Raw genomic sequence first — 18811 nt, 5'->3', positions numbered from 1 at the left:
AAGATGGAACACAGGCCTCCAGTACTGGTCTCTTGATTGCAACCCCTACTTTTTGACCCACTATGTTGCTTTCCCCAAAACTGAAAGATGTATCATGTACTTTTTTTCCAGAACCATAAAACTACAGGTTTGTTCGTTGATTGGCTTAGAGAGGGAGAAACCCCTCTCAAAATATCTTTGTCCTCTGAACCCCGTCTATTGCCAAACACACAACACACAATACACGTACACATACAAACACACACAACTGAGCCCATAACAACATTTAAAAGGGCCCCAGGAATAGCTTGAAATGAAGATTGCCAACCTTTTAATGCTTTGATCTAAGAGAAGATGGTGGATAAAATCTTTACAAGGTGTTTTGGGTAGTGACTCTGCAGGTATCTGTCCTTCTACAGAGTAACTGCTTTGCTGAAAAGTTGCGTGTAATTGATTATTGTTAAATCCCATATGATTTAAAACTCATTCGCAGGACTTCTGTTGAAAGTAATTCTGTACCATGTTGGTTTATAAAATGAATAGTCCTTTTTTAACTTATCTATTTATAAATTATATATTTTTTAAACCTTAATCGTAGGAAAGTTGTGACCACCCATCTACTAAAAGGGGTTATTTCATTTTTCCTTCCCCTCCCTCCTCAGATGCACCTCTGACTTCAGGCTTATCAATCCCCAAACATTAAGCGATGTAAAGCTTCTAAATCTGTCAAACATTTAACATAAACTCTTTTAAAAATTCACCTCCAGTTAGGTCTATGCATTCCAACTCTTTGGGTCTCTGTTTCCTCATCTAAACAAACTGAACTAAATGTTCTTTGCATTAGCTCCTGCTTCTGCAAATCAAACACTCTCCCATCCCCCAGGCTCTCTAAGACAGAGTTTGTGGAAATGAGGAAGTCTAGCATTAAGCTAGAAATGATTAAGAGAATCCCTCTTTCCAAACACATGAAAACAATGAATTCTAGCCAGGAAAGAGAAATGAAAATAAACAGATTACTAGAAGACATTATAAAATGTTCATTACACAGACCAGTGTGTCAGTCTGTATTCAAGTCATTCATTGGAGCCCTCGCTGAGGACTTTAGCTACACCCAGAGAGGAACAAAGAATCTGTGCAAAGAGCAGCCATTAAAAGATAATCCCCTTTCTATACTCAACGCGACACCCAAAGGAGGAGGTGGAGAGCTTGGAGGAGCTGCTTCTGGGAGAAGAAGGAATGGTCTTCCCAAAGACAGGCCAGACCATGCCCAGTAGAGTGTCGGCTTACAAGCTGGCCACACTGACAACGGACTTCCCAGATGCTGGTAACTTGCCACCAGGAGTCAAACACCGGGCAAAACACATGGAGCGTCAGACTTGGTCAGGATTGCTGGGAAGGACCCCCAAGCATTGATTGACTCTACCATAGGCTGACCCATAATAGCAAAAACTTGAGTTTTATTTAGTTCTTTATCTCTGCCCAATTCTTCTGTCTTTGTCTTCTCTGAAATAGTTAAACTTAACTGTAGTAACTATGTTTCCTTCAGAAACTTTCTAGAATTCTCTAAGCCTCCCTTTTCTCATCTTTAAAGAAATCAAATGGTTGATATGAGGATTAAATAAGTACACATTAAGCACTACCTATGGTCCACAGAAAGTGCACCATAATTTGGATGCCCTTGTGATTCAACATCCACTTTCCCATCAGCTTCTAGATCCGCTCATTCTCTAACCATCATTCTTCTCTTCATGCCTCCATCTGTCTACCCACCTAATATGCCTGTCTCCCTTTCTGCCTCTTCCTCTTCCCAAATTGAATTCTCCAATCCCAGACCCATTCTACCTGCCCCCCCTGAACTCTGTTTCTCTGCCATGTGCCACCATTTTCCTTCTTCTCCTTTTCGTCTTTTAAAGCTACTATGGCTCTTTTCATTTCTAATCAACTCATGCCATTGACCCCTAGGAGACAGCTTGTGTGAGAGATGTCGCTCTAGCTATGCCCTCATGCTTTCTCACAATATGCCATGACCCACCACTTACTCGTATGGGCCATCTGCATGATGACCCAACCCGTGTCCAACATCAGCATTTTATGGTCCCATAGGGTCTCTAGTCCAAACAGAATAGTGACAGTAATCTTCTGCTAGTGGCACTTTTGTTTTCTTGTTTGTTTGTTTGTGTTTGTTTTTGGTTTTGGTTCGTGTAGCATTTCTAAGTTACCCATGAACCTGGAACCCCTGGCTGAGAACACTTCTCGCCATAGGCTGAGGGAGCAGCCAGTGGTATTTAGGACAATATGGTATGTGAGAATACAAGCTTTGAAGTTAGGCCAGGTGTGGCATTCTGATCTTGATACTATTGGGTGACCTTGACCTTGACAAGTCATTAAAATCCAAGTAACTGTTGCCTCATGTATGTGTTCGGAATACCAGAACCTACCTCTCAGGGTCAGTTGAAGTTAAACAAAGAAATAGATTTAAAATGCTGAGGGTTAGCACCTAGCATATAACAAATGTTCAGTAAATATTGCCCACAATTATTTCTCCTTGGCTTAAAAACTGAAAGTATAATCCGGCAATACCTCATTAAAGGTCATTCTTCTTGTCTAACTTCACCAACATGCTGAAGGCCAAGGTGACTTCAGATGACAGTCCCAGCAGTGGAGGCCCCAAACGAAGATCCTGAGACCTCTCAGATGAGCAGAAGCAGGGAAAAGGTACAGTACATGGAGATGAGATCTAGAAAAATCAGAAAATTAGGCCCTGTTTAAATTACCTTTACCCAGCATTAATCACAATGAATGCAGCCTCTGGTCTATTTTTATACCAACATTAGAGGTCAAAGCCAATGGAGATTTTGAATTTTTTTCCTCCTTCTCAAATTACTCAGGACTCAAAGTGGAAAAGATGACCTGTTGGGTTGCTGACTGGGTATTTTAGGCAAAGTCATGAGGCACTGACTTTTCTCTCCCCAGGACGGAGTAAGGTGATGCTTTGTCAACCACCTGGCTAATTTCATTGCTGTTGACAGTTGATCCTAATAATGTGGTCAGCAAAGTAAGCGGGGGGCTCCTGCATGATCTACTCTGGCTCCTGGATTTCCTATACAGGCTGTCTCCATTGATCAGATATAATCGAATAATGGCTGAAATTCCGCTTCTCGATGGGCCCTATAGGCCATTTCTTTATGACATGACCAAATTGGCCATAGCGCATTCAATTTGTTTTAATGGCCAACACAGAGGCAATTAAGCGGATTGACTGTGCAGCGATCCAAATTGTCCATTAAGAAGGTGGCCAGAATAACTGGACCAAAGGCATGTATCCCCCATCCACTTATTTTGGGATGTCTAGACTTGGCTGCACCTTTAATTTTCTTAAAACCCCTGTTAACTAGTTCTGTTAAATGTGGACACTACAGTTCTCTAGAATGAAGTGAGGCAGTTTGGGAAAATAAAGAGGGATTTCTTAGGATGATCCTCAACCTTCTGATCTGAGAGAGGTAATAGGAAGTAAGCACCTCATTCGAGCTCTGAAGATTTACAAGGATATGCGAAATTAAATGCATTCGTGCAGATTGCTACTAATACTCGTTTTATGAGGAGGGATTTATCTTTCCACATTAGCAGCCCCCAAGGTTGTGATCTGTCTCTATAATATGTACCTGCATTTGAACAATTGACAATTGACTTCATCTGTTCCTACTTTGCTAACTCACCCTGCAAAGGAAAACTACTCTTGCAGGAATTTTAAAGATGAAAAACGCACTCATTATATTATTGAATACAATTGATCTTTGAGTACACGTGCGTTTAGATGTATGCGTTTGATTCCCTTGTACAAATTTCAGAGACACTCCGTGCGCGAAGCCTTGTTTACTAGGCAGGGATAGAGTATGTCTGCTAAGATGCTTTCACCGAGAAGTTTAGCAGTAGAGAACTAGTTTCGTTGTCAGTAGAAACAGGCAAAGATACTTGGGATCACCGGAAACGATGCTCGACTTTCACATTGAGCCTGTCGAAAGTTCCTATTTTCCATTTCATTTGGCACTTTTCCTTTAGGTATTCATCATCAATAGTCTCCGGGCAAAATCAAGAGAGAGGGTGTCAAAGTAGAGCAACTAACGAATAAATAAGTCCATCTAACTTCATTCCAAACAATAAATTTCTCCCACCGTTTGCTAAAATGGATGCTGTGTATTTCGGCTTTCAAAACATATTTTCATTACGGTTTCACTACAGTTTCATTTGATTTTCCGGGGCTCCTTCTGAGTCCAGTGTGACTATCTCCATTTGACTGATAAGCGCCTTACCAAGGTTGCATGGTTACTAACGGCAAACAGAAGAATGAAGGCAGCTGGCTCAGAGCCTGGGGTTTCCCTGGGTCCCCTGCCTTGGTTGCTGTTAAGGATGGGTGTTAAGGAAGAACCTACAGTCACACTGACCATCTTTGACAAGAACTCACGGTCTTGGAGGACGGTTCGTCTCAGCAACCGCGTCCCCAATGTCTGAATTTCCCTGAGCCCACATGATTTTCTTAGGGGCAATATAGTACCAAGGTTAAAAGTGAAAAACATCTGAATTTGAATCCAGTCTTTGCCATTTACTAGACACATCTCAGTTCCTCCTTTTCCTTTGCTGCAAACTAAAGATAACAACAGTATCCGCTTCCTGGTTCTTGTGTGTTCTCTCCCAACTGGGTTTGTGATGTCGCTCCTGTGAACTGGTTTATACCGATGGGGCCACCACAAATACTTGGCACTCAGTGAATAGTTGTTGAATGAGTGAATGAAGAATAAGCAAGATAAAAATGTCAGGTGCCTGGCATATGGCCATAAATACCCAATACACATTCATTATTAGTAACAAGACTGTTAGTGATAGATTATGTCAGAAAGACAGAGACGGTGTCTACATCTCTAAAACGGGCTAATGGGTAATGTCTTACGGTTGTTGAAAATATTTTTTAAAAAAATCTCTGTGAGCTTCCTGGCATCATATTTACTCTTACTATTGCTGTAGCCATGATCATCCTCATTATTATTATTTAGTTGTGCTGGGATTCCTACGAGACTGCATTCGGGCAGAACACGGGAGAAGTTGTTAGCATTCCTAGATGCTCACCATATGCCAGAACCTGTAGCACAGTAACTAGTCTATGTGAAAAAGTATTTACGTTCCTATTTTGCCAGTGGTAGAAACCAAGGCTCAGACCCCTTACAGTCATGGCTGGTAGGACTCGAACATCAGTCTGCTTTTCGTTAAAGTCTTTGCTTTTTTTTTTTTTTTTTTTTGGACTGCATGTCACGTCAGCTAGTCGCTTTTGTCCCTCACCACTTTGGGGCATATTATTCTCTAGAATCAAAGCGAGAGACACTTCTGAGCATGAAGGGCCATGTAAGGACGACTCTAGTTGCTTCCCCATTGGTTTAAGGAAGTGGCAGGAGCTAGTCTCCTACATGGGCTTACAGCAGGGACTCACAAAGTGTCTCCTGAATGGATGAATGGATCCCCCTCCTCAGAAACAGTGTTGGAGGGACAGTGCTCTTTGGGTCTGGTCACATTCCTTGGGCCGCATGCAAACTCCCAGAGGCTCCATGAGAAACTTAAGCACAGTGGATCTTTGTCATGGTATCACTACCGTATGAGGATGTATCTCATATTTTCTCTGAATTTAGAGAGAAAGATCAGTTTTGTGGCCCTAAATTAACACCATCCTTCTGCCCTACCACCCAGCTTACCCGTGGTCCATTTGACAGTCCTCCAACCCCCCGATTGGTCCCCATTTGTAGTCTACGGCAAATTTAACAATACCTGTGAAACACAAACCCCCTTATCAACCCCTCTCTTTTCTCCTGGTCACACAATTAGCCAGATGATAAAGCTCTTTAAAAATGAAAGAAAACACTAAAAAATATTGATTTTCTACAGAGCCATAATATTAAATGTATCATTCCAAACTGAAGTGGGCACTAATTTAGAAGAGATGCATAAATCTAAAACTATCTTGGTGCAGTGGCATATTTTTTAAGAGCATAACAAAAAATTATATATATGGAAGCTTGTCTATCATTAAATTACTCAGTTTGGATTTCCACTAATAAAATATAAGGACTTATCACTATATTAGGCAAGTCACTGCCATTATTAATTTGTTAGATAAATGGCTTCTAGATCTTGGAACTTTAAATGAAATGGAATTCACTAATCCTAATTGCTTTGCCTTCTACAAGAGTTTTTTCCCATTAGTTCAGCATGTTTTGGTTCTCTCTCTCTCTCTCTCCTTCTCTCTCTCTCCCTCCCTCCCTCCCTCCCTCCCTGTCTCTCTCTCTCCCTCTCTTTCATTTGAAGAGAGGAGCCTTCTTCAACTTAAAGCCTTAGGGTATACTTCATGGGTTTATTAGTTACCAGGTATTCATTCAGAGGGGTTAATTAAGCAACAATTTTCTGTTGACTGTGGTACACAACAAACGAAAGGGTTGGCTTTGCCTGCTGATGAAGCCCTGAGTGACCAAGTACCTGCCTTCGTTCCCTCCCTGTGGTTGGGGGGATTGTGAATCTTTGACCAGTTCTGGTCTTGGGTTGCAAGACTAGTGGACGCCAGTTAAAACCAGTTTATACTTACAATTCAAGCCACCTTGGGGCACCTGGGTGGCTCAATTGGTTGAGTGTCCAACTTCAGCTCAGGTCATGATCTCATGGGTTGTGGGTTCGAGCCCCGCGTCGGGCTCTGTGCTGACAGCTCAGAGCCTGGAGCCAGCTTCAGATTCTGTGTCTCTCTCTCTTTCTGCCGCTCCCCTGCTCTCTCTCTCCGTTTCTCTCTCCCTCTCTCTCTCTCTCTCTAAAATAAATAAACATTAAAAAAATTTACAATTCAAACCACTTGAGATCATCCAAAAAAGAATCAGTTCTCCTACTCCTTAGGAGTCCTGAGGGGAGATTTTGTTCCCAGAGTCTTCTGCAGTGATCACCGTTCTTTTTTTTTTTTTTTCAGCCCCCAACTTAAACATTTGCATTTTTCCTCCTTACAGCGAATTACTTGACACACTTTTCTTTTGCTATGGCTTCAGACAATCTGTGGCATGCCTTTGAGTAGCGGAAGGCTACGGATGAGTTTCATCTCCCTCTCTAGGGAGTTTGGTGGAGTCAAGAGAAGTCAACATGATAACTCCACAAAGCAGGCAGCGGTGGTGGTAGTTTGGAATTTTTATCGATAATTTTAATTTCAGAGTGCATCCGCTTAGGTTGTTGTTCCCAAAAGCAGAGATTAGAAGCACACCACACGTGCAGGGATGGTGGGCTCCTTGAGGGCTGACCAACAGCTCATCAAGCGAGAAAAGAAAGAGAGGAGTGTCCCCTAACATGGCTCCATTCATCCAGCCTTTAGGAGGGAAGAACATAAAGCAACTTTTTTGCCAAGGTCTTGGAATGCTCTGCGGTGTTCCTCTGGGAAGAGACAAAAAGCACATGAAAAACCTATTCAGCAGAGGAACAAACCCTACCTGCAGCTGGCAGCGGGAGAAAATGGGAAACAGCACCTCTGGCTGGTGGTCCCATCGTCTCCTCCTCCCCTGTCTTCCAGAATAATGCGAACCACATGACACTTTATCTGGGAAGACGCACAGCATATAGTTTAGTGGTCACAGACGTGGCTTTGGCATGATTTGCCCATGGATTCGCGCCACGGCTCTGCCATTTATTAGCTGAGCAACCGTGGGCAAGTCATGAAGCTCGCAGAGACCCACACACTTATGATCTCATTTTTCCCACGCACTAGTTGATGACTTATATTATTTCTCCACACAATAGATGAGGAAATGGAGGCACACAGAGGTTAGGTAAATTACCCAAGGGCCACATGGCTGTCTCAAAGGTTGATACGAAATCAAATAAGGTGCCTGTAAAATCCTTGGGACGGGACTGGTCCTCCTCAACCCCTGATGTGTGTCAGCGGTTGCTGTCGTGGCTGTATCAGTCATGCCCATTTAGCCAGCTTTTCCTTAGCTAAATACTCTCTCTTTTTAAAAGGAATAGGTCTGGACACGGTGACTACACTCTTTTTTTTGTTACAGAAATAAATCTATTAAGTTTTCCTTGTGTGGAATTCTGATCTCTCCCCGCCCCCCACCCCCCCCCCCCCCCCCACACCATCTTTCTCACGAAGTTCTTTGTGTTTTACATAATGTACACAGTATCAAACTAGTTATATAGGGAATCTATTCTCTATGTATGGAGCTACACACACCCAGGGCCACAAAACGGTCACTGTCGTATGCACCCTCGGACGTCACCACGCTCACATTGGGGAACAAGAGTACAGATGCCGTAGCGGCTCTCTTCCAAAGAGTACAGCATGGAAAGAAGGGCACAGGTAAACTGTAGAGTGAGGTACACAGCGCAGAAACCTGACAAACACAACTTGAGCCAGGCTGTCAAGGGCGACATCCTCCGTGCTAAGTCATCTGCCTTTGGCGTGATAGGATGTGGTGAAAATGGCACTTCACTTCTGGGGTCTTCCTCCCCCAGATCCATAACCCCAGTGTAATCATGAGAACAACATCCGACGAATCCCAACCGAGGAGCACTCGACATAATTCCTGACCAGCAGTCCTCAAAACTGTCCAAGTCGTCAAAAACAAGGAAAGGTCTGAGAAGTGGTCACAGTCCAGAAGAACCTGAGGAGACGTGACTGCTAAATATAATGTGGGGTCCTGGAACAGAAAAGGAAGATTAGGTCAAAACTAAAGAAATATGAATAAATTCTGGACTTAATAGTGATGCACAGGTTGTTCATTGATGGTAACAAATGCAGTATCCTGACGTACAATGTTCGTCACAAGGGACACTGCCTGCGGGAAGCATGGAAAAGTTCATCCGGAAACTCTGTACTATCTGTTCACTTGTTGCGTATTTCTGCAACAGTTCTTCGAGTCTATTAATGTTTATAAAAATAAATACACGTTAAATTTTTATCTTTTATTTTTTTAATCGTTTTTTTATCTTTAAGTTTTTATTCACTTATTTTGAGAGAGAGCATGAGTAGGAGAGGGGCAGAGAGACAGAGACAGAGAGAGAGAGAAAGAGAGAGAGAGAGAGAGAGACTCCCAAGCAGGCTCCACACTGTCAGCACAGAGGCCACATGGGGCTCGAACCCACGAACCGTGAGATCACGACGTGAGCTGAAATTAAGAGTTGGACGCTTAACCGACTGAGCCACCCAGACCCCCCTACATTAAATGTTTAAAACGCATATAACAAATAGAGGCCTGCCTTACTGACTGCGGGCCATGCTCTCGCTACTATGCCCAGGTCGAGGGGGGACCCCGGTCAGGCAAACACAGTGAAATGAGTGTTGGAGCTCATGGGCTTCTGCATATTCACTCGCAGGGTCTGACCGCATTCTCCTGTGGGGCCCATCTGGCCAGTAGGAATATCCATAGCTTTAGGGTCCCCAGAGCAAATCTGGACTCTTGCTGAAGAAAAGAGTCAACCCTCTCTCCAAGTCTGTGTCCTGCCTCCAGCCCTGGGTTACAGAGGCTGAGGAAAGAGGCCCGGCTCATTTAGGAAGTATTATCACCATAGGCAATAGGTAGTTGCTGTGTGCCACAGTCTGTGTTTGGAGTGATGGCCTCAGGAAGCTTCCAGTCTTCTGGACAAAACAGGGAGGCTGTCCCACTGTGAGGTAACGGTGACGCCTTGATCTACAAGGGGAGCCAAGAGACTAAGCACAGAAGGGCAGGAGGGAAATAGAAATCCCCATAAGGACCAAGGGGAAGGGTCTGGGAGGACCGTGTTCCCTTCCGGGGTCATTGTGGTACTCGGATCTGGGGTCCCTCTCTTCAGATGCCTCATCCCAGGCCGATGGGGAAAAAGCAAGCTTCAGCTGGGCATTTAGGAGAACAAAGAGGAAGCAGTGGTGACCGGAGACAAATGTTTTTGTTAAGCAACCACAAGGGACAGCCTCTTTGGTGAGTGCACTTACCAGATGGCTGGGGCTTCTCAGCTGCTTCCAATCAAATCTTGCACCACTGGCTTGGTCGACACACTCAGCAAGATTCCGCTGAGTGGAGGAATTAAAAAAAAAAAAAAAACCAACTTATTTTGCTCCGTACCTAGAAAGTGTGCTCTTGGGGTTTTGGGGGGACAGAATCCAAAACCAACAAGAAAGAATCAGAAGAAAGCAATGGAAACTGAAGACAGCACCCTACCCTGGGCCATGTGTTTTGTTTTAAGTTTATGGTGTTGGAGGAAAGGCAAGGAGAGAAATCGACTCTTGACGTCCACGTTGGTGTGGGCAGAGCGAGGCAGGCAAGGGCTGAAACCGGCCCCGGGGGCGCCGCGTGGGGAGACGCGAAGGAGGACGAGAGGGAAAGAGAGAAATGAGGACATTCTCAAGGATCACCAGGTGCAAACTTCGATTCGATATTACTGTTACTCTGCAAATTATAACTCCAGTTGCTTAATTTTAGGCCTGAAGGAAAGCAAAGACGGAATTCATTCCACCATATACATATGCATGTGTCATCCGTATGGACGCGCATCCATACGTGTGGATAAACACACATATAAATATATAACTATATAATGGGATGCATTAATACATACAGACTATGTGCATATACAGCTCTCAGATCAGCAGTCGTGAGAGGAACTTCAGAAAACAACACTCGAGTGGAACTTTTATAAATCATACATCGGCGACCTCCCCACAAAGAAAATGGTTTCCTTTTAAAGAAAGTGCCAGAACAACTGTTTTTCTGGGAAGGCTGAATACGGTGCTGTGGGGTTTTCACGCCTTCCTGTCCCCCCCCGAACACACAATAAAACACAGCTTGTGGGTTTGACATGCTCCCTCCAGTACAGTAGCAGCTCTCTCCCTCTGAGCCTGAATTTTGGGAACGCCGGGACAATGCTAGCTGAATGAGACACCCCCAAACAGGGCACGGGCCCTCGTGAGCAGGGTGTTGCAAAAATGCCCACGTTTGCTGGGGCCGATCGGTGCACGGTAGCCCTGTGCAGCTGGCCATGTCCTGCAGCCGCCAGACTCGTCACACCTGCTTCTCATTCCAAGACCCAGAGCAGGCATATCTGTCCCCACCAGACACTTCGGGAAAAGGAAAGGCAAAACTCTGCGGCGAAACAAGTCTTTTACGCACCCCACGCCAAGCCGTGCAAGATGGCAGAGTTGTCAGGGGTCTGGTGGGAGCCTTGGTTTGGTTTGTGCCCCGCCCACCAAATCACGCAGACGTGAAAGTGAACCCCAACAACAAGTGCAAGTAAAACTCGTTACTCAGGTCAGCACCTCCAATGCCGTCCCCCAAGCCCTGAGATTAAAACCCCCCAAGATTCCACTTCCGCAACTCTAATGTGGGACAGAATTCCAGCTCCCACGGCGGGCGGTGGGAGGTCGAAAGAGATGAACAGAGGCAAACCTTGCAAGCCCCCTAGAACTCAGGTTAGTCCAGAGTGCCCTGGAGGGTGCACGACCCCAGCCGGGCAGTGCTGTTCATGTACAACAAAGTTCGGCGGCCTGTGAGGTTGTTCAGGTCTGGACTTGGGCGACATCAAGGGAGAAAGTGAAATCGCATGCATCTGAAGTCAGACCAGGAGCTCAGGAACCACCTGGCAAAGAAAAGCTCGGTTGGGAACACTGCTTCGAAGTTTTTACATTTGCCGGGCATAAAAGCACCACCAGAAAGGATCAGACGCTGGACGTGCTGAGGTTGAACGGAATTCAGTGGCCAGCCCAACAAGGGAGCTCAAACGCTGAACCTTCCAAGGATAGAGGAGGGTGGGGTCGAAGGGAGGAAGAAGAGCTGGAGGAAAGTGTCGCTTTTCCGTTTTGCTTCTTTGCTTTTCCAGGAGCTGCAGTAGAATGCCACCTTCCGAATCCCACAAACTTCTCTTTCCCAGGGGTGACTTTGGAACTTGCGTATCCCTGTAGCCAGTGGCTAACGGTTAGAAAACCATCTACACAATTTGGTCAGAAAGCTATAATTTTCCCTTGGGGAAGATTGCCCTATTGGGTGGAGATTTTGCTTGTTTTTTGTTTGTTTGTTTGTTTCAATTCTCCTAAGACGCTAAAAATAGCATGCGGCTCTTTGACAAGTGTAGCGAAATGTTTCTAAGTCAGGATTTCAAAGAATGTTCCTACCATTATATGGTAGCTTTCTTTGAGAACGAATAAGTACCACGAAAAGGGCCAGGACGCAAATATATGATCTTGTTTATTTTTCAGTTAAGTCAAGACCTTCCCTAGTCATTTAAGCCTGCCAAAGGCATTTTAAATATCACAAGATCCCGATGAGTCTATATTATTATTCATCACTGAATCCCCAGCCCCTTTACTAGTGTGGCTCCTGGTACGTAATAGATGATCAATCAGTGTGGAATTGAATAAAGGATTGACTGCATAAGGCGATGATAGAACTAACAGTTAGTGGTTCCGAGGTTCTGGCTGTTTCTTTATCTGTTCAACCCACCACTCAAAATTCCATTTTCTAGGAAATGATCAAATGACGCCAAGTGAGCCTGGTTTTAAGCAACCTCTCCGCCCACACTGGCTTCTCTCCACATCCTCTTCTTACAGAACCTGTCAGGGTGCTTGCCTCCTTGCCCCTACAGAGTTTCCAAACTCCTTTGATCATCAGAATCCCCTGGGATGCTTAGTAAGCACATAGCCTCCCAGGTCCTTCCCTCGGATCTCAACCTCGGTTGCACGTTAGATTCAGCTGGGGAGCTCCTAAAACTGCTGATGGCCAGGCTTGTCTTCCAGACCAATTCTATCAGAAGCTCGGGGTGTGGGATCCAGGCATCAGTAGCTTTAAAGCTCCCCGAGTGATTCCTGTGTACAGTTCGGTTCGAGTCCCGCCATCAAAGTTGTAATTCAGAAGGTCCGCCTGGGGCTTTGGGGAGCGTCCGCAAGTTCCCCAGGTGACCGTCACCATCATGGAGAGACTTTGGAAATAACGTGCTATAGCCTATGGGCTGAATCAAGCACTGTTTCTGAAAGGCACGTCAATTTCTCCTAAGACCGGTCAGTTGAACTGTTCAGTTTCATGTCAGTTGAAACTCACTCCCTTGTGCACAGTGGTGGACACCTCATCACGCTGGACCGATCACATTCTCTCACCTGGGACATCAGAAGGGGAGTCACTTGGTAGCAGGTGGTGTCCTTTGTAAGACCATGTAAAGGAGATTTAGCGTGGCCCTGTTTGTCCCATTGCCCGGTGAAGGTGGGAGAGGAAGGGACTGAAAACCTGGGACATACCCGTTGAGGATACCATAGGAGGAAATAAGGAAGGAGCAGAAGGAGAGAGATGGTGAGAGAGATACCCTTAGATCCTGAAAGGTTTCTTTCCATTCCTTGTTCCTAATTCTCCTGAGGCCCAGGCACCGGCTCTGCTCTTAGGTTCGTAAAATGCTCCTTTTTTTTTTTTAATGTGTTCTGCGTGCCTCCATCTATTTCTTTATATTTTCTAGAGTCGGTGGGTGTTTCTCTCTGCAACCAAAAGATGTCTCAGACGCCAACTGATAAGCGAGATTCCCCCCAGTAGCCGAGTCCAATTTGAAAATGCAGGAAGGAAGAAGTGCATGTCCCAGATGTCCCCTCTGGTCCCCTGAGCCCACTTGCAGTGACGCTCTTGTGAAGTCCATTTTATTCGATCATCCACGAAGCCTCGAAGCATAGATATTGGAGACAGACAACCCACTAGCTGTGTAGACCTGAACACATTACCTGGTGTCTCTAAGTCTCAATTTCTTCTTCGAAAAATAGTTGTATCCGCCCCATCACATCCTGGAAAAGATGAAATGGGACAATATGTAGAAAATAGGTAAGGCAGGCCTGAGTTGACAGCAAATGGTCCAGAAATGCTGCTCTGTTTCCTTCTACAAAGCAGGACATGAACGGTTTCCCAGGGGTTAACCTGCAGTGTTGCAGATTTTATGTAACCAAGTCAAATAAGTGAAGAAACAGTAGATGGAAGGAATCAGAAGCAGGTTTCTTTCCTGCACGCCTTCTCAGAGCGCTTAGATGCCAGTGTGCATTGTGAATCTCCCAGACAGATGTGTGATAGGCAGAGTTGTCACGAGTTACTTAGCATCGCAGAACCCTCTCATCCATGGAGCACTCAAAGGGCCTAGTATCCTACAGAACGCACCTCCGGATAGTCTCAGCTGGGCCTGGCACTCTCAAACTGTGCTCCGTGGAGCTTGGTGGTCCCGAGAGATAAGTTGTAGGGATTCCGCAAGGAGGATTGAATGGCGGTGATGGCCATGTTGAATATAGCTCTGACGCCTTCACCTCCCCTGGGAAATATTCCCACCTGGCATCAGGAACCTAGGATGTGAGTCCATAAAATCAGAAGGAGAAGGTATGCCTATGTTTAAAAGTCATTGACGTTCACCAGAGCTTACCAATTCAGAAATAATTGTGATGAGGCACCCTGGCCATTCTTCCCAGAGCCAGATGAGCACTGTTTCCTTGCCTATCTCAGGATCGTTTTTTCCTAATCGCCAAGGTTTTTGTGTTTCCTTTTCCAGTCGGGTTTATTGACTTATAATTCAGAAACAACAAAATGAACGCTTTGTGTTCCTTATATGAACTTTGACAAACGTGGACAGTCACGTAGCTACCATTCTACTCAACATATAGAATATTTCCATCACTCAAAACAGGTCTCTTATGCCCTCCTTCTATCCTCGGCTTTTGGCATTCACTGGTATGTGTTCTGTTCCTACAGTTGCTTTATTATTTTTTTCCCCTTTCTAGAACGTCGTACAAATGGAACTATACAGTATGTTTACTTTTGCGGCTGGCTTCCTCCACTTAACAATGCATGTCAGATTCATTCATGTGGTTGCACGTCTCAGAAGTGCATTTCTTTTTGCTGCTGAGTTGTGTTTCATTGTATGGATATACCATAATTTGTTTACCCTTCTGGAAGTTGAATGACATTTGTGTGTTCTAGGCTTTTTTGTTTTTTTGGGTTTGTTTTTTTTTTTTTTTTTGGAGATCATGAATAAATGCATTAGCACCAGTTGTATTCAGGCTTTTGTATGAAAGTATGTGCTCATTGCTCATTCCTCTTGGGCAAATACCAAAGAATGGAATTACTGGGTCATATGTAATGTTTATAAGAAAGTGCAAACTACTTTCTAGAGTGACTCCATCATTTTGCATTCCTACCAGCAACATATGGAGTTTCTGTTGTTCCCAATCTTGCCAGCACTTGGTATTACCAATTTGGATTTTTAAAATCATTCCAGCCATTCTAACAAATAGGCAGTCATGTCTCATTGTGGTTTTAACTTGGATTTTCCTAATGACTAATGATGTTAAGCATCCTTTCATGGGCTTATGTATCACCTCTGTCTTCCCTAGTGAAGTGTCTCTTCAAATATTTTGCCCATTTTTTTCATAAGGTTGTTTTCTTATTATTGAGTTTTGAGGGTTATTTATAGATTCTAGATAGAAATCATTCATCGGATAGCTCTTTTGCAAATATTTCCTCCCCGCTTGTGGCCGGCTTATGCATTTTAACAGTGTCTTCTGAAGGGAGGACATTTCTAATTTTGATGAGGTCCAATTTATAAAAATGGATTGTACTTGTGTTGCATCCAAGGAATCTCTGCCTAACCCATCGTTTCTTCAGATGGTTTACATTTAGGTCCGTAATCCATTTTGAGTTAATTTTTGTATGTGGTGCAAGGTATAGACACATGTTCATTTATTTTACATACAGAAGTCCCATCAATCCAGCACCATTTGTTGAAAAGCCTGCCCTATTGACTCATTATTTACACCTATTTCTTTAGCTGTTTTTAGTAGCTGCCCTTGGGTTTCCTGCATACATCTTTAAATTATCGCAGTCAACCTACAAACAGTATTTTAACCCTACGTGGATAGTGAAAGAATCTTACAGAAATAAACTTGATTTCTTCTCTAAGGTAGGCCTGGGCACCTGGGCCTCAAGCATGGGTTTTCTGGACGTTCCTGCTTCTCTTACCCAGGGTAAGAGCCAAGCTCTGCCTTGCATCTGTTCTGGGCAGTAAAACTGTCCCTCCTCCCGCAGTTGATCACGATTATACCCTATCAGTCTAGGGTATGGAGCCCAGAACTCTTTCCCTACCCAGATATATAGAGGGATTTTATCTTTATCCTTCCCCAGCCTTAATGGGTCTGGATGCTACAGGGTCTGCCCTCTCCAAGCAGCTTAAGGATTTTGTGCTGTAGGGAAGAGGGTGCCGAGGGCCTTCCTGCCTTCCCATGGTGGCAGGCTCTCCTCCTCCAGGCCTGCACCCCTGAAGGGGTGCTAGCCTGCCCTCGATCTTTACAAGCCATTAAACATTTTAAGATGCTTCTGGTGTTGCTTCTTCCCATGGCCCGCCACGTGGTAAACCTGTGCCCCTGTCCCACCTCTCCTTGGAGAGGGCCTGTCTTTACTGGGAAATTGCCCTGTAATCTCGACTCTCTCGTGGATTCAAGGAAAGTCAGTTCATTTGGATTTTTCTTCTTGTTATGGTAGGAGCAATACTTTGCCTAGCTTTCTACACCCAAGGCAGAAATAGGACCCCCCCCCCCTTTACGCAGAAACGTTAAGCTTTTAGCAAATACCCTCTTCTCTTTTAGACATATGCAGGATATAGACCAGATCAACAAGTTGCTTCCATATCCCATCAGCCATTCAAAAGCTAATCAAATTAAGCTAAACCTTTCTGGATTGTATACTTAAGTATCGATTGATTGGACCTTGTGAACGAGAGAGAGAGAGAGAGAGAGAGAGAGAGAGAGAGAGAGAAGAGAGAGAGACATACAAATCTCCTTTTCGATATCTCTTCTAATGTATTTCTAGACAGTTTCAGCTTGGAATTCTTCTAGTGCTCTTTTAATGCCTGCATTTCTTTACTTGTTAAAATATGGTAAAATAATTTAGTACTTGTCTTAGTTTCTTAGGGCCGGGATAGATTGCCACAAACCAGCTGGCCTCAAACAACAGGAATTCATTCTTCCACAGTTCTGGACAAAAGCAATCCACAGTTGGGTTGTGGGCGGGGTTGGTTGCTTTTGGAGGATCTGGAGGGAGTATCAAGTCCTTGCCTCTGTCCTGGCATCTGCTGCAGGCCAACCATCCTGGGGGGTCCTTGGCTTGTAGATGGCCCCACTCTGGCTCTGCCCTCACTTTCACATCACCTTCTTCACCCTGTCTCTGCTTCCTCTCTTCTAATACCCATCATTGGATGCAGGGACCACCCTAAGTCCAGGGTCATCTCATCTTGAGGTCTTTAACTTGTTTACTTCTGCAAAGACCCTTATTCCAAACAAAGTCACCTTCCCAGGTGCTGGGGGTTAGGACTTGGACATGCCTTTTTGGGTGCCCTACGGTACTACTAATCTGTGTTTCCCAGGATGCAAGTGTATTGTTTTTATAGTTGTAATTTGTGCATTCCACCGGCTCACTTCCGCTTGGCGAGCAGAAGCAGCCAGGAGGAGGTATCGGCCATTGTGACGGCTGCCCGATGTTGCTGGTTTCACCTAGAACCAAGTGCTGGGATCGGTGAAGCCGTTTCGCTAATCATTTCTTTTGTCTCTGAAATACCAAGCAAATTATTAGGCTTCTCTTTTGGCCAGACTGAGACTTTCAGTCACTATCACACGACCTTCCAGATGGTCTGTAGCTTCAAAGCGAAGAGGCTCGTCAGCGCCAGGAAGCCCACCAAAAATGGAGACAGAAATGAATTAAGAGTAATTAATAGTCCCAAGTGAACTGAATAATGACCACAACAAACAACTTCTGTTGGGAAGGTATGGAGTCATCTTTAGTTTACACGCATTCAAAGGAGCCACCATGGAACGATAACATAATGATTTGAAGAATGTAATTCTTCTGTTGAGGATTAGGAAGGAAGAACTGACTTCATATCTTAGTCAATCCATTTACAAGCCGAGGGACCCAGGCAAGTTACACCACAACTCTGTGCCGCACTTTTCCCATCCGTTACATGACATTAACATTCCCTCCCTTCTTTCAATGTTGTCCTGAAGATTCCATTCGATGAGACCAGGGGAGGCCAAGCAGGGGCAAACAGCAAACACCAGCAAATGTTAGCGATGCCTTTGACCCCATATAGCTCTTCATTAAATGAACCACGTCTCCCCACATAAACTGATTATATAATGCTTCGTACAAAAATGAAAGCAAGAAAGAGGCTTGGAATGGAAATCGGGAGAAGTAGATTCTAACCCAAATATCAGTGCCATGCCGCTGCTTAACCTGCAGTATATTGGTTCAGTTCTCCGGGCCTCAGTTTCCTTAAAAACAAAATAAAGTACTCCAAAGTTACTGGCTGTCTCAGAGCCCCCTACATCCCCACAGTGCAGGATTTACATCTTGGGTGGCGAATGAGCATCAGGGACACATCCAGACTTTCTTCTCATTTATTCCAGACTTTCACACCATCGGTGATTCACGGATAATCTCTTAACTCAGAGAGTAAAATCAGCACAATCCAGAGAATAAAAACCAGGCCTCTCTTTGCCAGGAAAGAAGACTCTGATTTGGGGGTAAAAACAGATGCAAGAATACGTGGTTTTTCTGCCAGGCCCAGGGGAGAGCGTATTCAATGCTTGTCCCCTCCCAGAGGATCTGGCACCACACCAACCTCACTCTCGCACCGACCAGCGTTTACGGCCACTCTAAAACCTCCCAAGTATGTATTTCATAAAAGCAGGGCCTGGTTCAAATCCCCCATAATGTCTCCAAAGGGAAAGAATAGAGTCAATAATCAGGGCTGTGTCTGTGTGTTGTAAATTCCCCAATCCCCTATTCCCGGG

Source organism: Panthera uncia (assembly GCF_023721935.1).
Source record: "Panthera uncia isolate 11264 chromosome E2 unlocalized genomic scaffold, Puncia_PCG_1.0 HiC_scaffold_20, whole genome shotgun sequence".
NCBI lineage: Eukaryota > Metazoa > Chordata > Mammalia > Carnivora > Felidae > Panthera > Panthera uncia.
Note: the sequence above shows the minus strand (reverse complement) of the source record.